Here is a 25,140-nt window from a genome sequence, read left to right as displayed (position 1 = left end):
TGCCTCGATGGATGAGTGGATGTCATTCTTGGGAAAAGTAAATTTCAGGCAAAAAGTAAATGGTGAAGGATTAAAAAAAATTATTTTTTCTTTTTAGTAGTTGAACTAGCTGTTTTGGTTTATTTTCTCAAGGACCACAGGAATAAATCTGAACAATGCAAGGTTGAGTTGCACCTGTAAAAATGGATTCGTTCTCTTAGCTTCCTCCTGTTCTGCACAAAGCCACGAGCAGCAGAAGTACTGGAAGAGCCTGCTGCGTAGGCTTATGCTAACCGTATGTTAACTTTGCTTAAAAAAATTAAACCCTACCTCCTGCAGACCTTGATTTGCCATTGAGAAGAGCTTTCCACTTGCTGGGCTTGAAGGGGAATTTTTCAGTCCCTGGCAATTGTGCAGAGAGATGGCTATTGTTATTGGCTCAAAGGCTGTAGAAAGAACTTTAATTTCCCTGCTCTGTTTGGTGCCTCTGCAACTCCAGACTGTCTTTCAATGCAAATATTTAGCTGACTGTCCACTGTTGCTGCTTTTAGGTTCCTTTCATTTTACATTTTATTCCACTGTCCTTGTGGTTCTCCTACATTGAGTGTTTGGAGTTATTTTTCACGAGGTGTTTTTGTTTCCAAAGTAATTTTATTTTTTCTCTGGGTCGTTTATGTATTTGTCTTCACTAATGTTTGCAACATCTCCAGACATAGTATCCTCTGTGAATTTAACTAACGTGCTGTTTACCCTTTCTTCCAGATCCAGTTTCTGATCCTACTTCCACATTTGGGAGTATGCAAGGGACAAACACATCTCTTTGCCTAGCTTGACTGGATGTCCCAAGACTAGGATGTTAGTATATTTAAACATTTTTTTTTTGCATTAAAATGTTGCCAGTATCTTAATTGCACATAGACTATTATTTCTTAAATGTAATTAACTTTATTGGCATTATGCATATTCAGAAGCTTGCTGATAAAAACATTCTGCAATCTGACTAGTGCTTATTGGTGACTTTAAAGTGGGTGCAGGAGTAAAAAGAATTTCAGGGTTGCTTTTTAAATGAGCTTATTTAGTGTTACAGCTTTAGCACTCATTCTTGAAAGTGTTGGCTCTTTGTGTAATAAGATTAACTGTAGCTTAATCCATGAACATATAAAATCTTTAGACTATGTTCAAGATAGTTATGAAAGACCATTTCAGACTTATGAATGCATGAAGAGAGATTTTTAAATAACTGAAATAGTCAAATATCTGTAGAAATACTTGCATCAAATAAGCATTGACTTCACCCAGAATTGCACACTGAAGTCTTCTTTGATTCCCTGCGTCGCAGGTCATACTATTATTCTGGGACTCGTAAGGAGCCAGTTGTCTGGAAGAGTAAACCCTAGGCTAAACTATTTTTGCAGATTTGATAATGCAGCTTCCTTAAAAATGTGTTTTGTGATTGTATCACTACTGCAAAATGAGGTATTGCATGTTTTCTGTTATGCAAGTAATTGTATGGAAGTAATTAGCAATTCAAAGACAAAGCCAGCGTTAAACTATGTGCTATTTTGGAAAGTGTTTTTGACTCGACTACTCTTAGAGTGTTCCATGTGTTCAACTACTACTGTATTTAATTGAATTACTTGAACTAACATAAACAAGTATTTAAAATACTGAAGTCACTAGGATTCTGAATACAGTGTTCATTGTGGAGCTGTGGATTTTGCAGGTTCCTTTCCAGCCTTAGTTTTCCAGTGTGCTTCTGTTATTTTTCCTCTATAAATGAAAGGAACCTTCTCTTCATGTGGTTTGAATATCTTTTGTTAAAACTGCTGCTGACCTTCTTGGCTATGATTTTGCAGTGATTAGGTATAGTTTCTCTGCTTGGATTTTAATTGGTACTGTTCAACTCTACGTGGGTAATAAATCCAGGTAAAATTGCAATTCTTCTTTAGCTTGGCTACTTTGGCAAAAGAAGAACTAGTGCAAGTTGCTCTGCAACACTTTTTCCAGTATCCCACTGCATTTTGTTTTAGTGTCTGATTTCCTTCACTCATACCTCTGATATTATTGCTGTGGTTTTATAGAAAAGTGTGTTATGGTTGCTATAATGTGTTCTAGAAGTCTAATATTCCTTGAACTTGGAAATATTTCTGGTGTGAAAGATAACTTTCTTGAAAAGTTCGCTATATTTGAAATAATTTTCAGAGTACTTAAGATACAAAATTGACGGTAGTGGGGAGCAGGGCACTCACATGAAGTAGTTATTAATGCTTCTTGCACACACAGTCATCAGTAATTTACTGTTCCCTCTTCATGCCATACTTTGTTCATTACGTGTGCATGATAGTCTCTTTCTTTTAGAGAAACTTACTTATGAAAAATTTTGTAAGGAAAAAAAAGACCTTCAGGGAAGATATTTACAAAGTGTCACAGACGTCAACAAACGGAATAGTTTTAGTGCTACTGTAGACTCTTAATCCCTTAGGATCAGATGATTAGAGTGCATAGCCTGCAGAAAATCAGTTTGCATCAAATTTCTTTGCTGTTTATATGGCTGTACTGCTGGCAGTTCCCAGCTGTGGATTAGGAAATCCATTTCTGAGATTTTGCTCTGAAAGAACAATTAAGAAGTTACAAAAAGAGCTGATTTGATTATAAGTGGACAGTCATACTGATCTTAAAAGCTGAATCTTATAGCAAAGCAGCACTCAAAATTGGGAAGGGTTTCTGTTGTTTCTTCTTATAAAGATTGTACCATATACTTCAGTTTCTGGAGAATTTAGCAATACAACAGAGTGGGCAAGCTTGAGAAGATTTGTGTATAGATTACCTGGAAAATTTAATTCTGATTTGTAACAAAGGACTAACTTCTGGTTTGGAAGGCTGAGTACCTCCCAGTGTTTCTTCACTTAGCATCAAAGAATTGGTTTCGGATCTTCTGATCATCCTAGTGATGATAGTGACTTCATTCTTTGAAAAGATCTGAGGGATGTGTAGCAGGTTTACAGAGACCTTTTTATTGAGATACTGACTGTAAAATTAGAGCAAGACTGGCTGTTGTAGAAGTCTTATCCTCAGATGTTTTGTCTTTGTAACAGTTTGATGTTCTTGACTAGAAACCTGTAATTTCTTTAACTGTTAGCATATCCTGAGGTTCTGCTACAACACAGTGACATTGAGAAACTTAGTGTGCAGAAAGTATGGGACTGCTGTCTTCTCTCAAGTTCAGATCACAAATGATGCTTGAAAGCAAAGAACTTCAACTAGATTGAAAACAAATGTATGAGGGTATAGGGTGGCCTCAACCAAAGTACAATGGATTAAACATTTGACTAAAGAAGACCAGTTGCTATATTTCAGGAATTCCAGAAAGTCTGGAATAAATGAGGTGGAGAAGACAGAAGTGTAAGAAAGCTGAACATAGCTGCTTGGTTTGAGGAAGACTTAAAGATGAGGATAGGAACTGAAATTACTATGTATATAACTCAGTTAAGTGCATTATAGGCTGTTAAATATACCATTAGACACCAAATTCACTGTAGCTATCCAGAAAAGGTACTCGGGAATAACTTTGAAATCCTGAATGGCCATCATGAAATCTGTGTTCTCTATCATGCATCTCTGTCTTTGCATCAGCCAAATCCCAAGGGATCTTTTCGGGCTATGGTCTTTGCTTCTGATCCAGTAATTATTTCAGATATCTGTCTTTAATCTGAATAAGGGAAAGGCAGTCTGAGAGAGCGAAAAACTATGTTGGACAGATCTTGATTTCTGCAGTGTTGTCTAAGATGTCCCTCTCTGGTCCTGCCACTTGTTCCTGCTGATGTAACTGGACTAGGCCAGGAAATTGTTCCAATCTAGAAAAAAGGCAAGCAAAAATTACTATTTTTTGAAATCTTCTGTATGTTCTTATGTAGTAATTTATATTGCCAGTCAAAAATGTGATTAGAAATGTTGATGGTTAAGCAGTCTGAGCTCAGTTTGCAGAATTGGTGATGTGTGTCTGAGACTAAAGGGTTAGTAAGACTCCAAGAATTGCGACATGAAATGATGGTAGACATTATGTGACATCAAAAGTGAGAGAGAGGTTTATCAGTCACTTGCTCTTTGAGAAAATTTCACTAAACCCCAAAGGTCAGGCTTTTTTACGGCTATTTACTGTGATCTGGCATCTGAGTGCAGTTATTTTTTTTTTAAAAGGTTTACTGGTCCTCATCTACGCTGAGTAATGTTCCATCACATCTGGCAATTTCAGTTCCTGCAGTTAATTTCAGCACCAAATTGTTTTTCTGCTGTAATATTTTGTTACAAAGTTGTCAGCAGCTGTGCTGATGCTTTTCTGTTTCCAGAGGAATACCAGGGCTTGCAGTTTCTTTAGTGCATAGGCATAACCCAGGGTGTGACTGAAGGGTGCTTTAGGATATTTCTGTTAGTATTTGGTTCTGTTGACACAAGAATGACAACAGTAGTACAGCTGTATCTTCCTTGCTGTATGCAAGAGTAGTCATGTGCTTACTTTGTACCTTTGTGTTCTTAATACTACTGCTGTGCAAACAACCATAAAGCTGGAGAGGATTGTTAGGCTTAGTTTTGCTTCCTTTGGGTTTGCACCTTGTGTTGTAGACCCATGGAATAATGCCTCACTTCATTTATACTTGCAAGTGTGACTTCAGTGATGACCATTAGTAACTATAACCTGCCCTGTAGCTGGTATGAATTCTGTGTCTTTCAGTGTTAAGATACTCCTCTGTGTGTGTTGATTTGTTTTCAGGGTTTTTCTTTAAGGTATATAACTTGTGACTCCCTGCCCTGCTTTCATTTATCCTTTCATTTTTGTGTAGCTGCCTCTATCACCTTCTGATTTTGCCTAGATCATCCTTCCTATTGGGACAGAACTGAGCTGTCCATCAGAAAAGGCTAAGGATACTTTTCGAGCATTTCTGGAAAGCTTTCTCAAAACATCACATGTGCTTCATATTCACTGCAGTCATGATTCAGCTTTCTTTCCATGATCTAGAGCTTTCTTTGCTTTTGTTAGCTTCTTAATCAGAATTTAGATACACTCACTGGTGTGATGAAAGAATCACTTGACTTAATAGTGTTGTATCATTGCATGCCATAAGATTGTTCAGGATGCTGTGAGATAGCTGGAGTCAAGGTGTACTGTTCATTGGAGTAATTATGTAGTGGCTTATTGTGGAGGTTTATTTTACACCAGACAGACTTAAAATCACATATAACAGAGTAAAAATGCTCTTGGTGATTTTTACCTTACAGGTGAACTCAGTATATTCATCTCTCAACTCAGAAATGTTCAATTGTTTTCATGGGTCTGTTCATTGAAGGTCATCAGATTTTCAATGATTGGTGATATATGTTTAGTTTCCTAAACAGAATCATGTTTTCATTCCCATTTGCTGATAACTTGAATAGATCTGAAAAATCTCTGTAGAGATGCTGAAAGGGATATCTACAACTTGAGAGCCAAAAGAAAAGAATAATGTATTGAGTTAATTCAGTAATGAATCATGGTATAAATGGCCTCTTGTGGTAAAGAAGTTGGAACTGAGTCACATGCAGGAGTTTTCTAGATCACAACTGTGGTTTGGTAGATGCTTTTTTCTGCTGGCAGTCCTTGTTTAAGCAGCTTGTACCTACCATTTCTGGGCTGTTTTTAGCTTTGAATTATTTCAATTAATGTGATTTTGGTAGATCACTGTGTTGCAGACAGGGAACAATGTCAGGCAAGACTGAATTGCTGAGGGAAAGCAACCCCCTTTAAACAGAACAGTTGTGGAGTATGAAATACAGCTCATATCTCAGCCAGTTCAACTCATCCTCTAAGGCTTCTGCACTATGCCAGTATCTCTTGAGGTTGTGGTGAAAGCCACTGGTGTCCTGTGCTTCCACACAGACAGCTTCTGTGGGAGAGGGAGGGTTCTTCTGTGATTTGGGCTGACTTGGACCTCTGCTGTACCTGCTTGTGGCAAGCTGTTCCTGGCCTGATCTGTGACACGAGCATTGCTGTGGCCACCAAATAAAGTGCAGCAGAGAGGTGATGCTGCTGGAAATCCTGTCTTTTCTGTGGGAGGCATTTTCCAGGCAGATCACTTTCATCTGCTGCAAGGCTATTCTTAAGTTTGTGCATTAGGAGCATGGCACATGGGGATAAACAGTGGTAGTTAATGAATGCCACCTTACCTTTGCTTGGGAGTGAAGCATTAATGGATTGTCTCCAATGGGAAGAAAGTTTCAAGGTTTTTATTTTGCTGCAATAATTAATGCAATACGGTTAAAAATTGAAAAAAATAGCCTCAAGTTTGAGAAATGTTTGGGTCTCTGTATTTTGGTCCATGCTGATTTGTGCTAGTGTGCATTCTCATTCTTGAGCTATTTGACTTTTCTAATCTGTAAACTTCCTAGCTAGTTCTTACAGTTTCTTATCAGTGAAAGTTGTACCTGGTTGCCTGCTGGAAGTCCATACCTGGAGGCTGAACAAATAAGAGCACTGTCTTTCAACTGAGATACTGAAAAGCAAATCCCACTTCAATTTTTATTTTTAAAATTCATATGTTTGGATTTTAGTTTAGTTAAGTTCCTAAAAAAAAAAATTTAGATCCTATTCTACTGTTAAGTAAAACCTATATTTTTAAAGGAATAGAAAGTTGGCAGTTACTGAAACTCCTCTGTTGTAATTCTTTGCCATTTTGTGCTGTCTGTATTTCCTGGTTTCTTTTCTAAGGTAATAAAATGCAAGTATTTACACGAGAAGATTCCAGTTAGGTCCTGCATTAGTGGTGACTGGCTGTGAAGGAAACCAGATAGTCCTACAATAAATCTCCTGATTTTGGGTTAAATATAAACCAGAAACCCACAACCCCTGACTTGAACAACTAGCCAGATTAGTGGTGCAGTATCTACAAATTTGAGGATCCTTTCACCCCTGCACATCCGCATGAGGATTACAAATCAGCTTGCCAGAACAATTGATGTGTCCTGAGGGGATCTTGAGATAGCTGTTGAAACATCCTTAGATTTTCTTGAATTCTTCTTCTGAGACTTTTGATTGGAGATAAGAAGTTTGCATGCCTTTGTGTAATTCTCTTCTTGATATCAGATCACACACACAAAAATACTCCTCGTGGGAGGGAAGCAGGAGATGATCCATATTTTGCTATACTCTGCACTCTGGCAACAAGCTTTATAACTTGTCACTTTTGGTTTTTTGGGGTTGAATTTTCAGTTGTAATCAGTGAGATAACCTGCCAGTTAAGAGTGCTAACATTGGATGGAGACTCTCCTGTTTCCATTTCTTGTACTGTGACACAAGCTGGTGACTTGCTTTGCTTCTCTGCTCTTGCCTGTAGAGTGGAGAGGTCTACCCTCTTCTAGGGTATTTGGCAGGGCACTTTTCTGCTGTGAAGGCAAGTGCTTGGCAGCTCTGTAGTTCTGATATGTAGCTGCTATGCTGTTATATTTAGCTCATTAAATTTTAAATGCCTTGCTGCGAGTTTGGGATTGCATCAGAGAAAATGTTCTTAGACTTGGTTCTCAGAGGAAAAAGAATAGCTTGGTTGAGAGGGATGTATGGAGAGCAGAATGAGGATGGTCTGCTGCAGCTTTTTTATAAAAATTACAAACTAGTAATGGAATTTTAATTAAGTCCTGCAGGACTGAGGGTCAGTCAGAAGCACTTCTATCAACAGTTCTTATAGCTTTTTGCTGCTTTTTTGATTTCTCAGCTCACTGCTGTGGTACGTTACTGTAACGGTGACATAGTAGTGGCTGTTTGGCAGAACATGCATCTTGTTCACTTCTTGATCACTTCAAATGAAGCTTCTCTACTGGAGATGCTCTTCTACAGTGAATAAAGCATTGCTCTTAAGACCAAAGAATTCTTTTTTTCTTGAGCTCCAAGGTCCTATTTAGGGACCTCAGCACATGATATTCTGTATTCTGTCTTGAGAACGGAGGGTCTTTTGGTGCAAAAAGCTACAGAAGAGCTGTATGTTGCTATACAGAACTTGGATACACCTGTTCTTTTAAACAGTACCTGTCTTCACATCCTTAGTTCTTTTCTTGTGTATGCATGTGTCTATATTGCTCTTAAAGAACCAGGTTGATATTTAAGGTCCTCATAATCCTCTGGAGCAGGAATGTCTGCAGTAAGTCCCTGAACAGTGCAGTTTCATTAACAAGAATGGGGAAGCATGAAATTTGAAAAATTGGTTGAGATGTGCAGCTTTTACTCTGCTCCCCAAGAAGCTAAAGCAAAGTTGGTTTAACTGGTAGTTGGAGTTCTTAATTGGTCTCCATGCAGATAATGAGATCTCTCATCATAGGTAGATGGGAGTTTCTTCTATTTTGTTGCATGAATAAAAGAATATTCACAACTTATAATTATATGCATGTCATGAGATTTAGTGTATATTAATAACTGTCCTGTGACTTTTTTCCACCTCCCTTGTTGCTTGGTCTTGCTTTTCTATTAAGATGCCTGTGACTGAAACATTCAAGTTTAATAGATTTTTGTCCTGAAAGAGACAGAATTCCCGTGTTACACATAGAGTGTAGGATTTTTCTGAATTAATTCCTGCTTCAAATCCCATAGCTGTGGATAAATATAACCAATCTTGACCAGAAAATGTAGGCATGAGAAATCCAGTAAAAACCTGATGTGATGGTGGTGGCTCTTCAAGCTAGTTAATGAGACTCCTAACATGATGAATCAAAGTGCTAGGGGAGAATGAAAGGGAAACAGATCTCAGCAACCAGCCTATGCTTTCCTAAATAACACCTTCAGAGTCCTAGAGCAGGGAAAACAATGATCCAGTCTTAGGGTGTGTGTCTTGTGTCTTCAGTTGGACCATTGTAAAACTAAAGAGCGTCTTATGTCTGGCTGAGTTTGATCAGCTTCCAGTTTCAGCTGCTGGATCTGGGTATGTCTTTGAGAAGCTGTTTTTCCTGTTCCTAGATGTGTGATTTGTGGCTTTCTCCATTCCCCCTACCCCCCTTTCCAAGTAGTGTTTAATTGCATTTGCTTTCGTAAGCAGCCTCTGTGACCTGGGCCTTCAGTTAATTGCTGCTCTTCCTGTCTTTGTAGCTCCAGCAAATTTAGTGACTGCTTTCTTCCAAGTCACTGACTAGGACTGAAATGGCAAATGGCACAGGGCCAACAACCAGTACCTGATGGACCTCATTGCCAGTAGTTTCTCACTGCCACCAATGTTTCAAAAGCTGTCACTTAATTGATTTTTAATGTTTTGTATTTATTTGACTGATTTTTTTTTCTTTGGTTTGGCTTAGGGATTTTTTTTTTTTTAATTCTGGGGTTTTTTAAAATATCTGGTTTTAATCAAGATGTGTCATGCCAGCCCAAAAGTCTAAAAATATTGTATCAAACCTGTTGTTAATTAAAATTTTTGTTTTGTAAGACTCTAATAAGAATTTCTGTAAGCCCATGTTGATTGACACCATTTTTGCTGTCAATTCCTGAGAACTATTAATTGGTTTTCAAAACCTTTACCAGTTTGAGACTGTGGTACTAATGTGTTTAATGTTGTGACATTTCAAAGTGAATTTTTTTTTCTTTTTTTTTTTTGGGACTTCCACAATATTTCAGGACTTTCTGGAATTAAACACTGCTGCAAATACTCTGAGTAACTCACAGAAAGAAAACCAGCACACATCCATTGAATATTAAGTTACATTAATTAACTTAAAAATGTTAGTAACACCACCTTGATAGATTTTGTTGAATGATTTTATGCCATTCTATTGAATGTTTTGTAATATACTACCATATTCCTACATATGTTATCTAGAAATTCCATTCTGTATGTGCCTTGGTTTTGATTTTATCTTTGCTTACTTTAAAGCTGTTTGCATCTCCTTTCTGACTTTTGCAACATTTCTGAGTTGATTTATCTTCTCTGCTCTGAATCTTCCTGCCCATCACCCAACTGCTTGTCTCCTCTTTGTGCTTTTACTCCTAGTCACTTGGCTTTGGGTTTTGTTGGTTTTTAATTTTTTTTGCCCCATTTAGCAGGTCAGATTTTCTCCCCCATGGGTTTGATGATTTCTAATATGTTCTTAGATGGTTAAGAAATTTAAACAAAATATATAGTCAACTAATGTCTTAAGTGACTTAACTAAATTTCCAGCTTTTTGAAGTTGTCCTTTTAATGTGCAAATTGCTATATATTTGGCTGTTTATTATAAATAAATGCTGATTAGTCACTTGTCTTAATTTCTGTTGCAACTGGTCCATTGCAGTTGGATTTGATCCTTGTGGATCACTTCCAACTCTGGATATTCTGATTCTCTGGTTCTATGACCTACTGTACTTAACTGCTGGCCTTGGTAGTACTCATTAAGTCTGTTGAGGTTTAGTTTATAAATTGATATTCACCGATTAAATTGATATGCACAGATAAGGGCTGAGGAGTTGACAACTATGTATGCTGGTTTTGATTTTCTGCCCTTGCTATCTTGATTTTTTTTTGAGTTATTAACAATGTATGTAATAATGCATTCAGAGCAATAGTAGTCTGTGGTTTTTTACTTCCCCCAAAGTGATTTGTACCTGTAAGTTCAAGTCAGGCTTTACTGCTTTGACTAGATACATATCTAGGGCTGAATTATGTAGTGACTATTCAAAGGTATATTTGACCTGTGCTGTCTTGAGGGGGAAAAAAGCATTGTTTGACATGCTAGGCTCCGTGTCAGTGGCACTCCAGAAGTGCATCCCTATCTTTTTCTGAAGATCTGGCATTCCTGTTTTTGTAGCAGACAATATGTCTTTGGCTAATCTGTGTTACTAGATACTGTTATCCCAAGGAGCCTGCAGCTACTTAATGATCACAAGGGTTCTGGTTTTAAGGGAGAAGGTGACATGAGGGCTTAACTGTTTTAGTTTTCTTTCCCTTTGCAAAGCTTAAATTTAACTGTTATGTTACATTGTTGTCTTACACCATTAGCCATCAAACTACAATTAGAGTTTAAATTTATGACAAAATATTTGGTTACAGATGGGTAAAAATGCCAAGAAGAGATGAAAATAAAACTGTTTAGGTACGGAGACAAAACTAGTGGAAATTGATAATGCTGAAGACTGCATAGTCAACTTTTTTTTCCCCTCTTCTCTTTAGTTTTAATTTCTTTCCTTGCTACCCTTAGCAGAAAAATGGCACATATATATTCTGATTTTTACCAGAGGATGTTTTAGGGGAGGCTTTACTTGTTTACAGTTTAACTGTTGTGAAATAGGAATAAGTGTGTAACAACTCTGCATTTAAAAAGTTATTTCACCCTTGCTTCAGTACTAAGGGCTTTCTTTCTTTGTTCTGGGATTATTTTTTTCAAATTCTTCACTTCCTAGAGAGTCTTCTAGAAAAGAGAGATGTTTTACACTTTATAAATTCAGTACGGTTTTTAAAATTAAAATATTTTTTTCTAAATTGTTATGCTAACATCCAGAAAATGTTTTTCATTGGAGAGGTCACCAGTAACATTTGTGAGAGTTAAATATGTGACTGCTTTGATTGTGAAGAGCATATCAGAGATCTAAAAACAACTGATATTGAAAATCTAATACTGATTTCTAAAATACTGGAATTTTCTTTCTTTTTCTTTCTTTAATTCTGTAATTCCTGCAACTTTTCCACTGGCTCTGCTCTTCAGCTGCTGTGAACTATCAGACACTGAAATACAGATGATGAAAATATAGGAACTGGAATTTAGCAGAGGGAGCCATATTAATTTCTGTTCCATTTGAAATGCAGGAAAATATCATCTGCCAAATGGAAAAGGACAATCGGTGGGAAAAGAAATGTTCTTTTCAAGCTTCTAAGAGCAGTGACAATGGAGAGAAAAAATACTATAAAAAAGTAGGCAGCTCCTTTTTCAAGATTTTGTTTTCAATGTATTCTGCATGATTAACTGTACACAGTTGCTCTTTTGGAGCCCTGAATGAGTGAACACAACATCACAGGGCTTAAACTGCTTTTGCTGCATTGCACTTTGCATTTGGGGGGAATAGGGCTCAGCTCTATGGCAGTTTCACCAGTCTCTAGTATAATTTTTGAATACATTCATACTTCCCTTATTTGCCTTTTTTAATGTCAAACATTGCACATAAGATGTTCTGCTGTTGCTATGCAACTGCTAAATCCAATATTTAATATTAATAAAACCCGAGTGGCATTAGCATCACTCAGAACAGTGGGCTAGCAAACTACGATCGTACAATATCCAAGCTGTAAAACTTGGCAGGGACCTCAGGGTGCAATTGCATGCATGGCAAACTGTGGGGCATGAGTCACTGGCAGTTACTATTAAAAGATTGATGAGTTTGAGTAAAATTTCTGATTTTTAAAAAATTTTTATTTAAATATATATACACACAATATATATATATACACACATATAAAATAGAAGTTTTAAACAAAAAGATCAAGAACAAGGTTGGTTAGCTATTTTCCTTCAGGTTTCATTTCAGAGTCAAATTCTGAGGGTCTCTACCCATATGTTAAAAACGTTGTGAACTATTCAACGTTATAAACCTATGGGTCAATACCCTGATTCTCCTATTTTTCTTCTAGGTCAGGTTGGTCGGCCCTTTCCCACTGTTCCTGCCACTTCCTGAAGCCTGAATTGGCTTTTTTTGGAGGCAGTGCTACTTCTCTGCCTGACAAGGTGCTGTTCCATGGGATGTGTTTCCAGTTTCTCCTCTTCCACCTTGTTTTCTGATTTCTCTTTACTCTTGACTGTTATTTCACGGGATTTTTTTTTTTTTTAATTTATTTTTTTTTTTTGGTTCTTGGTCCTTTCCAAGATGATATTTTAGGTGTTGTACCTCAGCAATGCTTTTGCTGTCTAAGTCATGTTGCACCCTGCAAATTCTGTAGCATCCTGCATCTGATCACTGAAGATGCTGGTGCATGACACTCTTGCTGACTCCCAGAGGGGTGAAACACTATTTGTCGTTTCCTTTTGAAGACTGCTCTCCAAAACATAACTTAGATATTAGATCTGGATGAAGTCGGAATTATTTTAGAATTACTGCTCTTCTGAAGTGTAATAAACTATTTCCTTCATAGTACATGATCATTTAGATTTTGACTGATATCTTAAACATTTCTATTTTGGGTAGTTTATCTGTCCCTGATTCACTCATGCAAGTTTCTCTAAATTTAAGACCATATTTTTCTTCCTTAATTTGTTTTTTGTTTCCTCTTCTGCCACTCAAAGACTCAAGGAAGTAGGAGAAGCTAGAAGCCCCTAGCTACTTGCAAACCATTGTTAAAGCTACAAAGCAAAAAGTATTGGAGGGGGGAGGGAAGGGCAGGCAGTATAGTAAGTTATAGTCTTGAATTTTTCTGATCATTACATTTTTATAAGGTGGAATTTGTCTATCACCCTTAAAGTAATCTTTGTACTTTTCATACTCACTCTGCTAACCCATCTTCTCACAGTACTGGGTAGTTAATAGCTCTGTAGATTTTTTACTGCCAGCAGGGGGTTAGTGTAATATTGATTTAACTTTTCCAAATAATGGCAGTAATTTTGGTGCACGTTTTTCCTCTTCTGGAATAAACTGAGATTGGTTAGATCTCTTTTAAGTGAGGTATAAATCGTGGCATTGAAGTAAATCGGGCTGTGTGTGTCTTGGAGCAGAGCTGTGATTGAAATTTCATTCCTTACTGATATGGCAACGCCGAATCCTTCTCCTTTTAATTTTCCTTCCTCAAAACGGCAGTTCTTGAGGAAATACTGCTTCTAATGTTTACTGAAATTCAGAAAAGTAACGGAATGCCACTGAGATGGAAGAATGTATTTTTTAAATTGGGAAAATGTACCTTCTTTCACTTCGGAGGCTTAAATAAGAGTATTTTTATTTGTGTAGAAATTACTCCGGTGTGTTGTAGAACCTGCAGCTTCCTATTTTCTTTTCAAAATGGTTTATTTAAATGTTGCAATGTTCTTTGTTTTTAACCTAGCTACTTAGAAAAGTACAGGAGTCGGTGGACTCTAGATTGTGCTATGATTTACTGGTAGTTCAGTCATCACAATTGACCTGCGTATCTTGTAATACTTGGAGAAAACGTGTTGAGCTCTGTTCTTGGAACAGATAAATATAGAACTGCTATTGTGAATATTATAGTGACGTACTAATCTAGAAAGCTAACAATTCTTTTATTTGCTTTTAGGGTTTGAAAGTATTCTAGAAGGCCTGTTTGGACCTGGATTATTAAAAGATCTCAGTTTGTTTAAAGGTATTCAATCTCTATGTTTGTATCTTGTTCTGCATTTCTAATGACAGAAGCAGCCTCAGCTCTGCCTCTAGAAAATGTGTGTTACCGTGGTGATTTGTGCTTTTTTTTCCCCCTCCCCCAGGCAGTGCTCACAGTTAGTTTCATATTGGCTAAAATTACTAATGAGTGTGCGTTCATCTTTATGTAGCTGGGAGTGTATTTTGCAGTGCTCAGAAAAACAGATTTGTTGTGCATAGATAAAATGTATATAGGTTGGTAATCTGGGGATTTAGAAAAATGGCCGAAATGAAGCCTGAATCCTCAGAAAGCAGGCAAGAATGTTGTGAAACAGGTATTTAATTCAGCATTTCTCTTTTGGCTCCAGTTGTGTTGTGGTTTATGAATATGAAGTAATTTGCTATTCTTCTGATTTACAGACTGTGAGCCTGAAGGTGTTTCTGATTGGTCTTTTGATGAAAATTGTCTTTTCTGCTGCCTGAGAAGAGAAAAAGTGAAGGTAACAATGCAGATGTGTGAAGCTAGTAGTTGTAGGGGAGGGACAAAGGGAGGGAGTTTGCTGCTCCTAGTTAACTGAATATGGAAAATCTGCAACCTCCTACCCCTTTCTCCTTTGGAAAAAGGTTTTCCAAATTAAAATATGCAGGTTAATGAACAGACTTGCCTCTTTCTCTGCAACTTTTTCTTTGTAGCATGTAATGCAGGTGCTGGGTTTCTTTCTTTTTTTTTTTTTTTTTCCTGTGCATTAGCTCTTTCTGTTTGGTGTTTTTTTATTTGTTTTGGGTTTTCCTGAGTTCTTTGTAAGGGATCTTGTTGGGAATCATGAAACCCTCCCCAAGGGAGCCATACTGTGGCTCGTGCATGTTTACTACGGTCAGATGGTGGGCTTATCTTCAGTGGTCTGTTTTAACAGTCTAGAATCTTGTTCTGTGTCTTGGAATCTTCTTCCCTGTGGGCCATATCCTTTTATTAAAGTGCTCTTGTGCATGGTAGATTTTGTACTGTGCTTGTTCATAATGAAGTCAGAACTAAACATGGACAAGTCAGGTTTGCAAGCACAATAAACTTGCAGTTCATTTTCTTAAGGAGGTCATAGTTGTATATAAAACAAAAGCTATGGTGCTATACTGATTGTTGTTCAGCCCACATACTGAAATTGTGATTGTTCTATAACATAGGAAGAAAGGAGGGATCATCTGTCTTGGCAGAACTTCATTTACTGGAATTTGTAACTACTGCTTCTTCCTGCACAATGTAAAACAGCACCAGAATGGATCTCTATCAACTTAGGAATTAAACAAAAGCACTCTTTCCTCTGCAACAGCTAACATGTAGCTGCATGGCTTGTCCATAAAGGGAGTACACTTGTTGACACTGGTATTTGCCATGCTGCAAGTTCATGTGTGTTTCTGTATTGCAGCTTTTATTAAGGCAAAAAAGGAGATTTAGGAATGCTTGCATTTAGAACAGATGTAAATCATAGTTATTACATTGAGACTCACAGCAGGTAACATGTATGTATACTTATTGTGAAGGGAGCTCCATCTTTTTTCTTACCTCATCTCATAAAAGGGCAAAATCCAGTGTTAAGCACAGCTCTAGTTAAGCCATTGAATTGATTCAGAAATTAATTTTGTGGTGGGTGAGAGACTGGTCATAGTGTGGGCCAATTGGACAGGGTAGGTATTCAAAAAGTCAGTCTTACTGCCCTCCAGCCTCTCTCTCAATTCTCTTGGGTTTGGGTGGTTTGGCTTTTTGGCCTGTCTTTTCATTTGTTTTGTTTTTGAGGGAATGTGTCCTTCTAGGTCTAGGGTTTTTGTGTGTCATCCCAGAGATGGTAGGATGGGAGTGCTTCCTTTCTCTTGTGGGTGCAGCAGATTGCTGCCCTGCTGGCACTGATGTCATTAGCTTGCAATACAGAGTTAAATATGATTCTTTCACAAGAGCCTTCAAATAGTGTGAATTTGACAACATCTTAATTGAAATTTTAATATGTGAGACCAAATTGTTGAAAAAATGTTGTAACTTAATTTAGCTAAATAATGGACAGTCTTCAGCTAATTCAGTTCAACTAAATTTGGAATGGTACTGGTTTATTTGACATATCTTCCATTGAACATCTGGACTGATCTTTGATTCTTTTGGGAGGCTGGCTGTTCATGTGCACCCTCTCTCACCTTGTTTGGAAAAGAACTGTGCAGGGTGGCCTGGTTTGGGTTGGTGCTTGCATAAGTGCTGAGTCACAGAATGAAAAGGTGTGTAATGGGTTGTGTAGCTGGGAGTGGGATAGCCACAAGCCACGTATTACGATAGCTTGTGGCTCTGGCTGGCCTGTTTTTGGGGGTTTTTTTGAGCACATAATTACCAATACCTCCTTTTGGATTAGCTGAATAATCAATCAATGCACTTGATTTTCACCTGTAAGTGACATGCAGGTACCTAGTGTCACAAGTTCAAAACCAATAAATATCTTCAGGGTTTTTTTCTGGATTTCATTTGCCCATAAGAATTACCTTTAACTTAGGAGACCAGTAGTTGTGCATAAGTAAAAATGAGTTCTGGTCTTGTAGGATGAGAACTGGAGGCCAGTATTAGTTTATTGGCAGAGCTGCTTACAGGGTAAGAATCTACATTAGCTGTCCCACTCTTTGAGTGAGAGTTGTTACTGCTTTTGCAGGCAGTCAGGTTCAATTACATGGTTTCTTCAAAGGGTGGAAAACCATCTGCTTAAGTATTCTAAAAATATTAATTTATTTGTAGCAGCAGTTCTAATTGCAAATACTGAGCAAATACCTGCATTTTTGGCAGTCAAAATACAAGAAAGGTTTCAATAGAGAAATGGACTAAAGTGTCTTCATTTGAAGGAGTTAACAAAATACAGACAAAGTAGGGAGGAGCCAGCATCTTCCCAGACATATTTTTCCCAAATCCAAAGGGTTGTGTGCAGTAATGTAGAACTTTTAGAAACTGTATTTTTTCTTTTCATCACAGAATACAGAATACACAATTGTTTCTGTAAGATGTGATAGGAGAATAACTGGTTACCTAAGGTGCTGCTACCAGGTTATTAACATCGGTGCCTGTGTGCAGAAATGGACAGGTACCTTGAAAGACAAAAAAACCCCAAAACATTTAGTAGCTCTGGCTGCCTCCATGAGGTGAGAGAAAGATTGGGTTCTCTGGGACCACATCTGACAAATTCACATTTGGATAATATGCAATTGTGGTAATTCTCTATTGCTTGTGGTCTTTATCACTTTTCCTTCTAAAAGGTTGTGGTACAGCAGAGACCCATCAATTGAGATGGATTGAACTGTACTTGCATTATCTCTTTTTAATTATGATTCCTAATTTTTCTGTGTGGTTTGTTAAATAATCTGACTGAGCTATCATTACAGAAGAGACCTTTGGCTCCATGTAGAATGTTTGTATCAAATGAGGTGGTCTCCAGTGTCATTTGTTCATAGTTGGAGCTCAAGCCTCGTCTAAGAAAGGCCAGAAGAAAGGAGAAACCAGAAAATGAATCCTTTAAGAGTATTCAGTCTATATTCACGTGGAAAAGAAAACACTATTGTCTACAGTGACATAAAGCAATTCATATGTATTAAGAGAAAAAAGGAACACACATACATGGACACACAACTAATCTCATTAGTTGGTGAGAGCAGAGCAAGAAGGATAATACTCCTAAGCACATTAACTATTTTATAGATATATTTAAGCTACAAAAATAGCAAGAGAGAAAATGACTTCTAGGAGTATATTCTGGATTCATAGGCTGTTTGATGCCAGAAGATTGATTCTGGTCTGCAAAGTTCTCTAAAATACCTGGGCTTCAGTGAAAGGACCTCTCACAATTATTTCATTTGTGGAGAAGTGTGTTAAGGTACAGCATTTGAAGTTTTTTTAAAATTCAAAATTACTCTGTTTTGATTAGGGTATTTTTAAAAGCTTGTAATTATTTTACACAACTCTGAAGACCTTTGACTATGGTGGAACATAACCAAGAAGATATGAACTGTGGTAAATGTCTGAATAATGCTGAAGAGAAGTTGTCACTCATCTAAAGCATTAACTTGTAGAATAATTGAAGATGGCAGAGGAAATATCTGAAAATGAGTTGAAGAACTCTTACAATTTTTGATGGCTTTAGAGTGTGTTTAAACTGTGTACAGAGTTCCCTAAGTGTGCTGGAACATGCTCTGAAACATTTTAAATGGATTTAATAATTAAAAAACTCAAGCATTTAGACTGTCACTTTTGTATTGTGTCATTATAAAATAATTTGAAATGGAGGGTAAAACTTGAAAAGATGGTTTGTGATAATCTCCAGATGTGTTTAGTAGTAATGCAGGGTTGCAGCTTTTCTTGTTCATCAGTGTTAATGTAAGCATGTTGTGGTTCCACACCACAATATGCTTACATTTATATTCCACTGATATATTTCTTTTCCCTCCTACTGTAGATAATAAATCATAGTCAATAGCTATGAATCAGTCAAATTGTTTGTTTTGAATCTGATAAATATCATGTCAGTCATCTTACTATAAAAATATATATATTCAGTAAGTGAGGGAGGTCTTAAAACTGATTAAACCATCTGAATTTTTATTAATACTAAGCTGGGAGCAGTCGTAGATGCTTTAAAGGACATGCTCAGAATTGAAAATCACCTTGATAAATTTGAAAAACAGGATAACACAGACCTTTTTTGTCAAGTCACAAGTTACAGGTGTCTTAAAAGTGATAGGATTGTAAAAGTAGTAAACAACTTCATGGACTATTGCAAGAGAAGAATTTGTGAATACCTGGAGAGGAAAACCTGAATGCTGGTGAAGCCTCAAATGACCGTAGCATTTTGAGAGATGTAAACAAACTGAATAGCATTGAAATGAAACCAACAAGAATGATACTTTTACATGTAGAAGGAGAGTGTCTGGTACCCTTAAAGCTTTTTCTACAGAAAACTGTTCTCCATTGTGTTGGCTATGAATTAAGAAGACTGTACAGTCTTAAGGAAAAAAACCACATTGGAGAAGACAACATAGGGATGTTTTAACATTCCTTTCTTACTTAGTGTTCCTGAGTGATTTTGCTTTGAGGTAGGGTGGGAGGCTGGATATTATCCCTAAGGTCCATGGGTTGACCAGTCAGCCATGGGTGGTCTCTGTCTTTTTTCCTCCCTGAAGATGGATAGGAATTACCTCATCGTGTTCTGGCTTGTGGGCTCTTGCCATTCCATCTGTGTGTGTGCTGTGGCTTAAACATGAAACTGCTGTTTGCACATCTACACAACAGCAGCCTGCATCATACAGTTCTCTTCATGTCAGCAGTTTAGCATTTGGAATTGCTGTATCAACATTTCCTGCAAGGAGGCTCTCAGTGAGCATCCAGCACTAGTGCTGACGAGGCCAGGCTGCCCAGGGTTAGGTGGTCTCACAAGGTCACACGTTGGCTTTGCCTTTTGAAAACCTGAGCCCTGTATTTCTAAGGCTCTTTGACTTAATTACATAGTTATGCTCTTTATCGTAATGTAAAAAAAGAGCTTTATCCCTCAAGGAACATGTGCAAACCATTCCAGGTATCTTTCTCTGAATGTTTATTGTCCAATAGAGTGATGCTGCATCTTCACTGGTGGATTCCAAGGAATGCTCTGGGGTACATTTCCCACTTGAAGAGAAGCACAAAGAGAATAGAAAGAATCCTGTGTTATAAATAATACCTAAAAGTAACTGAATAGCTATAAATATCCCGAAAAAATGCCTAAGGAAAATACTATCTAGATATTATTGGGTTTTTCTTCTTCCTACTACCTGCGTGTTGCTACTGAAAACTTTGATGTGATTTAGGACTGTAGAGTGAGTGGATAAACCTGAAAGTAGTGGTTCTAAATAATGGTTATTGGGAAGAAATACTAGAAAATGTAAAAAAAAAAAAAAAAACCACACCTAAAAGATCAACAACCACCCCACCCTAACAAAAAACAAAACAAAACAAAACCAAACAAACAAAAAAAAACCCCAAAACCAAAAACAAAACCAAAACCAAAAAAAAGCAGAAATCAACCAACCAGACACTCCCAAGCCAAACAAAAACACCTCACTTTTGGAAGTAGAATAGCAATCACAATCAAATACTTAGTGTGAAAGCTTGAATTTTTCTTCTGGGGTGAAAAATCCTGCAGATTCCTGGAGTAATTATGGTACAATGGATAAGAAGACAATTAAAAAGTGCAATAAGCAGAACTATTCCCAGTATATTTTGTCTCATGTAGTCAGTACTGTACTGAACATGTCTGAAGACTATTTTTTATACAAAGTGTGAGGTTAAATCTGACTCTTTTACATAACTGTATTTCTTTGTTTTGATGTCTTAGCATGGACACTGATAAAAACCACAGATGTGAGGAGATGTTCCTTAATTTGAGGGGTAAAAACTAAGCACTGCCATTTTCTTCCTATTATTCCTCTTCTCTCCTAAATGCAGATCAAGAGATCCTTTACTGAGCTGTTCACCAGCATAAGCCATTTAGAATTTTTTCTTCTGGCTGATCCCTTTTTCTTCATTCCTTCTCTATGTAGAAGTGTACAGCTTTAGTTAGCTTCAGTAAATTAAATGGTACTCTTCTTATGTTGCCTTTATATGAGTAATATAGAATACATTTGTTTATGTTGAGGCAGGGTGCTACTGGACTATTTTTCCACTGAGCTGCCAGGCTAGTATTTACAGTGTCTTGTTATAGATGCAAAAAGTGCTAGGAAGATTTGAAATGCATTGTGTTGGACAAGGGTTATTTTTATTTTAGGCTTCTTCCAGAGCTATAGTCTGGTAAAGAAGAAACTTCTCCTGTGGGAGCAAGCAGGTTTGAGTCTTTGGTGTGGAAGAAAGCATCAGTCATTTTGTGAGGCCTTCACTTCTGCAGGCTCTTACCTTCACTGAATCAAAGATGTTTTTACTCACCTGTTACTTCTGTTCCTTATATTTGTTTGTCAAAAAGTACTGCTTTGTGTCTGTACCCTGGGACAGTAACTCCCTTTGCTTTTGCTAGAGAGCTTTTGGAAGCTGTTGAATCACAAATAAGATGTGAAAGCCCATCCGTGAGGTTCAGGCCAGAGCCCACAGCATTTGGTGTTATTGCCCTTAGCACGCAGCTCATGGGACTGCTGCGTTCGTTAATTTACTGTGGGCTTGTCATATAATCTTGCTTCTTAAACCTTTTGAAGCTGAGACAGCACAAACTTAAGAATTGCTTATTTTTCATTTATTGTGATTTATAAATGAATTTCTAGTTCTTCCCTTCTAGTCCCATGTGGATATGAGTCTGAAATCAACTTATACAGTAGAGGCAAAAAAACCAGATGCAGCCTACGTATTATGGTAACTGATACTTTATAAAGGTTAACAAAACAAAACACTCCCTGAAGCCAAAGAATGGCTGTGTATACATTCCTGCATTAGGTAAATACAGGTATCTTTAATACAGCTTAAAATGAAAGTGGAAGGAGAGGGCCAGTAAAGAGATTTTTCTCCTGAGCAGTAGCAAGGCATTAAACTGAAAGAAATAGGAAAAGGTGTGTGCATCTAAGGGTGGAACCTAAGCATTTAGATTTTATATTTTTGTAACCTTGTTTTCTAGTTTCTTGACTGTATTTAAAATGAATGATGTATCCTGGCATCTCACGTGCTTAATTATCCTAGTTTCAATTTATTGAGATTACTCAGCTGCTTGCAATTGTGAGAATGGATTTTATTTCATTGTAGATTGTAACAGCTAACTCTAAATTTATTTCACTTAAAAGTAGCTACTATTGAGCTTCTTCACAAAAGATCCTGTTTGTTGATAATGCTTGGTCATTTTTTGCCTAGTTTGCATGAAGGATATATGGAGTAAGGAGAACTGTGTATGTTTTGCTTTCAACAGTTATTTCATGGATCTAAAAATAATAGCCAAAGAACAAGTGCTAGATGAGAGATTTGCAGCCACATGGTGTAAGATATCTAAGTTTTCTTCTTTATAATGGACTCTTATTTTCTGTATTGTTATCAAATTTTACAGGCTTCTGTTGCATTTATGTCTTTGGTTATAGTGTAAGGTGTGACCGAAGTATGTATTGTAGCACCACCTCCATCACCTTCTGATGAACTGTTAGTGCTGGGTCCTTTGTAAGAGCTGCATACCCCACCTGTGAGTTGGGTGTGGTGTTCTCTTTGTTACACGCAGCCTAAGGGTGGTCATCTCTGTTAATGTGCCGTCAAGGACTGCCCAAAATATCCTGTGTCTCACAGGATTGCATCATTCCATTGTCAAATTCCCTGCCCTGGGGGAGGTACTGACCCTTCCTGCCTGGATTTGAGGGTGGTGTATGATCTCAAGGTTTGGGGACTTGGGGGAAGCACCAGTGCACCTCCAGGGAAGGACCAGACCTTTCCACAGGACCACTGCTTTGACAAGTCCACATCCATCATTTCAATGGGAGTGCAACCACCATTTAATCAGACTGCCACCAGCACCCTGAGCAGCAGGGTGCCAAAACTCTTTGTCAGTTGAAGCCAGTGTTTCTGTACTATTGCCTTTATTGTAACTTTCCTATTAAATTGTAGCTCCATGTGGAAATCACTTGCAAGGCATTTGTGTGGGGTTAATTCCTCCCTCTGGTTGACCTTCAAACCAGCACATATTTTGGCACCCAATGTGTGGCATCCTGAGAGACGTCAGAATTGCAGTTTTGCATTGTATTACAGAAACTGCCTATTCACCGTGATGTGATGACTTGTTTGCATGGATCTTGTGCCTTGCTCTCCATATTTTTGTGCACACGGGGAAGTATTTGCCAGTTGTGTTACACCTTTTGAGACCAGGGAATGCTATAAAAATTGCTTTGTTAGTTCTTTATGTCTATTGCATGATAATATCAGAGGCAGTGAACCTCATTCAGAATATATATTCACTTTTGTTCTTCTGTCTTGGTCTGGGCTGCTGATTACGGAGCCTTGTTAATAATCACACCCAGCCAGTGACAGGAAGAGTAGAGAATGATTTCTTCCAGTCTTTCAGGCCCAACACAGCAGTTTTTGAAAATACTGAGTTCTGTCTGGATGTCAAGGATGGCATAATCTTGTTGTTAGTTTTGCTCTGTCTTCTCTGTGTGGCCTGCGCTGTGTACACCATGCTTGGAGTCAGGACCAAGCTTGGTGTGGTCCAGCATATTCAGGAGGAGGAGGAAAAAATAAGCCAGTCAGCAGGCACTGTGTCCACACAAACTGTGACTGAGCCAGGACAACCTAAGTCAGTAGTTGTTGCCCCGGTTCAGAAAAGGAAATTGAAAAGCTAATCAGTCAGCACAGTGACTGATGAGGAGGCAGCAGGACCTTCACACCCAAGTGGAAGAGATGGAGATGGAGCTGGAGATCATCACTCGGCCTCTGTCCCTGGATGAGTTGTGTGAGCTGCAGGGGGAGTTCACCCGGCAGCTGAACGAGTCCCTTCTGACCTGGCTGCTCCGCATCTGGGATGCTGCAGCTAATGACACCATTCTGAAAGGACGTGAGGCTGGGCAACTGGGATCACTGTCCCAGGATGTGGTCATTGACCAGGGAATCAGGGAAGCCCAGGAAACTCTCAGCCTCTGGCAGTGGCTGCTAGCAAGTAAAAGAGCTAGATAAAAGGTGACCTCCATGTGCAAGAAGGAATATGGACACAATGGAACCAAGGTATCCAATGCCTAACGGAATTAGCTGTGCTGGAAATCATTTTTTCGGAAGATGAGAGATTCCCTAAGAGCCCAGACGGTGTCCAGTGCACATCACAAATGTGGTTGAAATTTGCAAGGCTCAGACCAGAAATATATTCCCACTACTTAGCAACCCTGCAATGGAAGGAAGGAGAGGGCAAGGTGGGTGCATTGGTCAATAAACTAAGATTTGCAAGGACGCTGTCACTGCCCGGTTATGCATCCACATCTCATCTGTGGAAACAAAGCTGGCTGGGCACGTCTGGAGCTTGGAAGAGAAAATTGAAGAGGGCCACCAGAAACTGAGGAAGGAGCTTAAGGAAGGAATTTACCACATCTTGCCAGAACCAAGAAAAGTCTCTGCCATTTGGACCAGGTGTCCTCCAGCCAAGGAGAGAGGATACACTCCACGAGGTAACCTCTGTTTTTTCCTTTAGAAGCGTGGACAAGACATGAAGAAGTGGGGTGGAAAACCCACCTCTTCCTTAGCCACCCAGGTACATGAACTGAAAGGAGGAGCAACAACTGCAAGAAGCTCATCTAGGGTCGACACTGCTTTGGTGTCTCTTAGACAAGGCTCCAGGTGGTAAAGGAATGATGATATTACTGACCCTCGTGAAGGGACCTCAAGGGCATATTTACAGGAGGAGAGCAAGGTGTACAATGACCGGGATTTAGAGGAGCCCTGCCTTTAGCCAGGTAGGGGAAAGGGACAGTTGGATATATTGGACTGTGTGGATCCAGTGGCTTTGGCATGGCTGACCCACAAAGGTTTATGGCTTTGGTTGACACTGGTGCTCAATGTACCATGATGTCATCAAGGTATGTGGGAGTGGAATCCATTTCTATTTCTGAGGTGGCAGGGGGATCCCAGCACCTGACTGTATTGGATGCTAAAGTGAGCTTGACTGGGAAGGAGAGCCAGGAACACCCCATCGTGGCTGGTTCGGAGGCCCAATGCATCCTCGGCACAGACTATCTCAAGACTCAAAATGACATTGCTGGGATTTTAGGATAGCTGCTCTAGAGATGGAGCAAATCAGACAACAAAATACCTTGCCTGGTCTCTCCGACAACACTTCTGCTGTAGCAACAGGTACCAGTCGCCATCGGCAATATTGCAGCGACCAAGACTCTTCCATCCATAAGATGATCTGTGA

The 25,140-nt window shown here is 38.4% G+C and overlaps 1 protein-coding gene across 1 annotated transcript in view; it reads left to right on the top strand.

Moving 5' to 3' along the window:
• Positions 1–14,188: 14,188 nt before the first annotated feature.
• LCOR (ligand dependent nuclear receptor corepressor) overlaps positions 14,189–25,140 on the top strand; it is a 60,242-nt gene continuing 49,290 nt past the window's right edge. The window contains exons 1-2 of the mRNA XM_041415391.1: positions 14,189–14,252; positions 14,669–14,748. The gene's annotated coding sequence lies outside the window, so the exon portion shown is untranslated. The remainder of the gene's footprint in view (positions 14,253–14,668; positions 14,749–25,140) is intronic.

The sequence above is a fragment of the Onychostruthus taczanowskii genome, unplaced genomic scaffold (assembly GCF_017590055.1).
Source record: "Onychostruthus taczanowskii isolate IOZ18803 unplaced genomic scaffold, ASM1759005v1 scaffold5, whole genome shotgun sequence".
Lineage (NCBI taxonomy): Eukaryota > Metazoa > Chordata > Aves > Passeriformes > Passeridae > Onychostruthus > Onychostruthus taczanowskii.
This window is presented reverse-complemented; position numbering and strand designations above follow the sequence as displayed.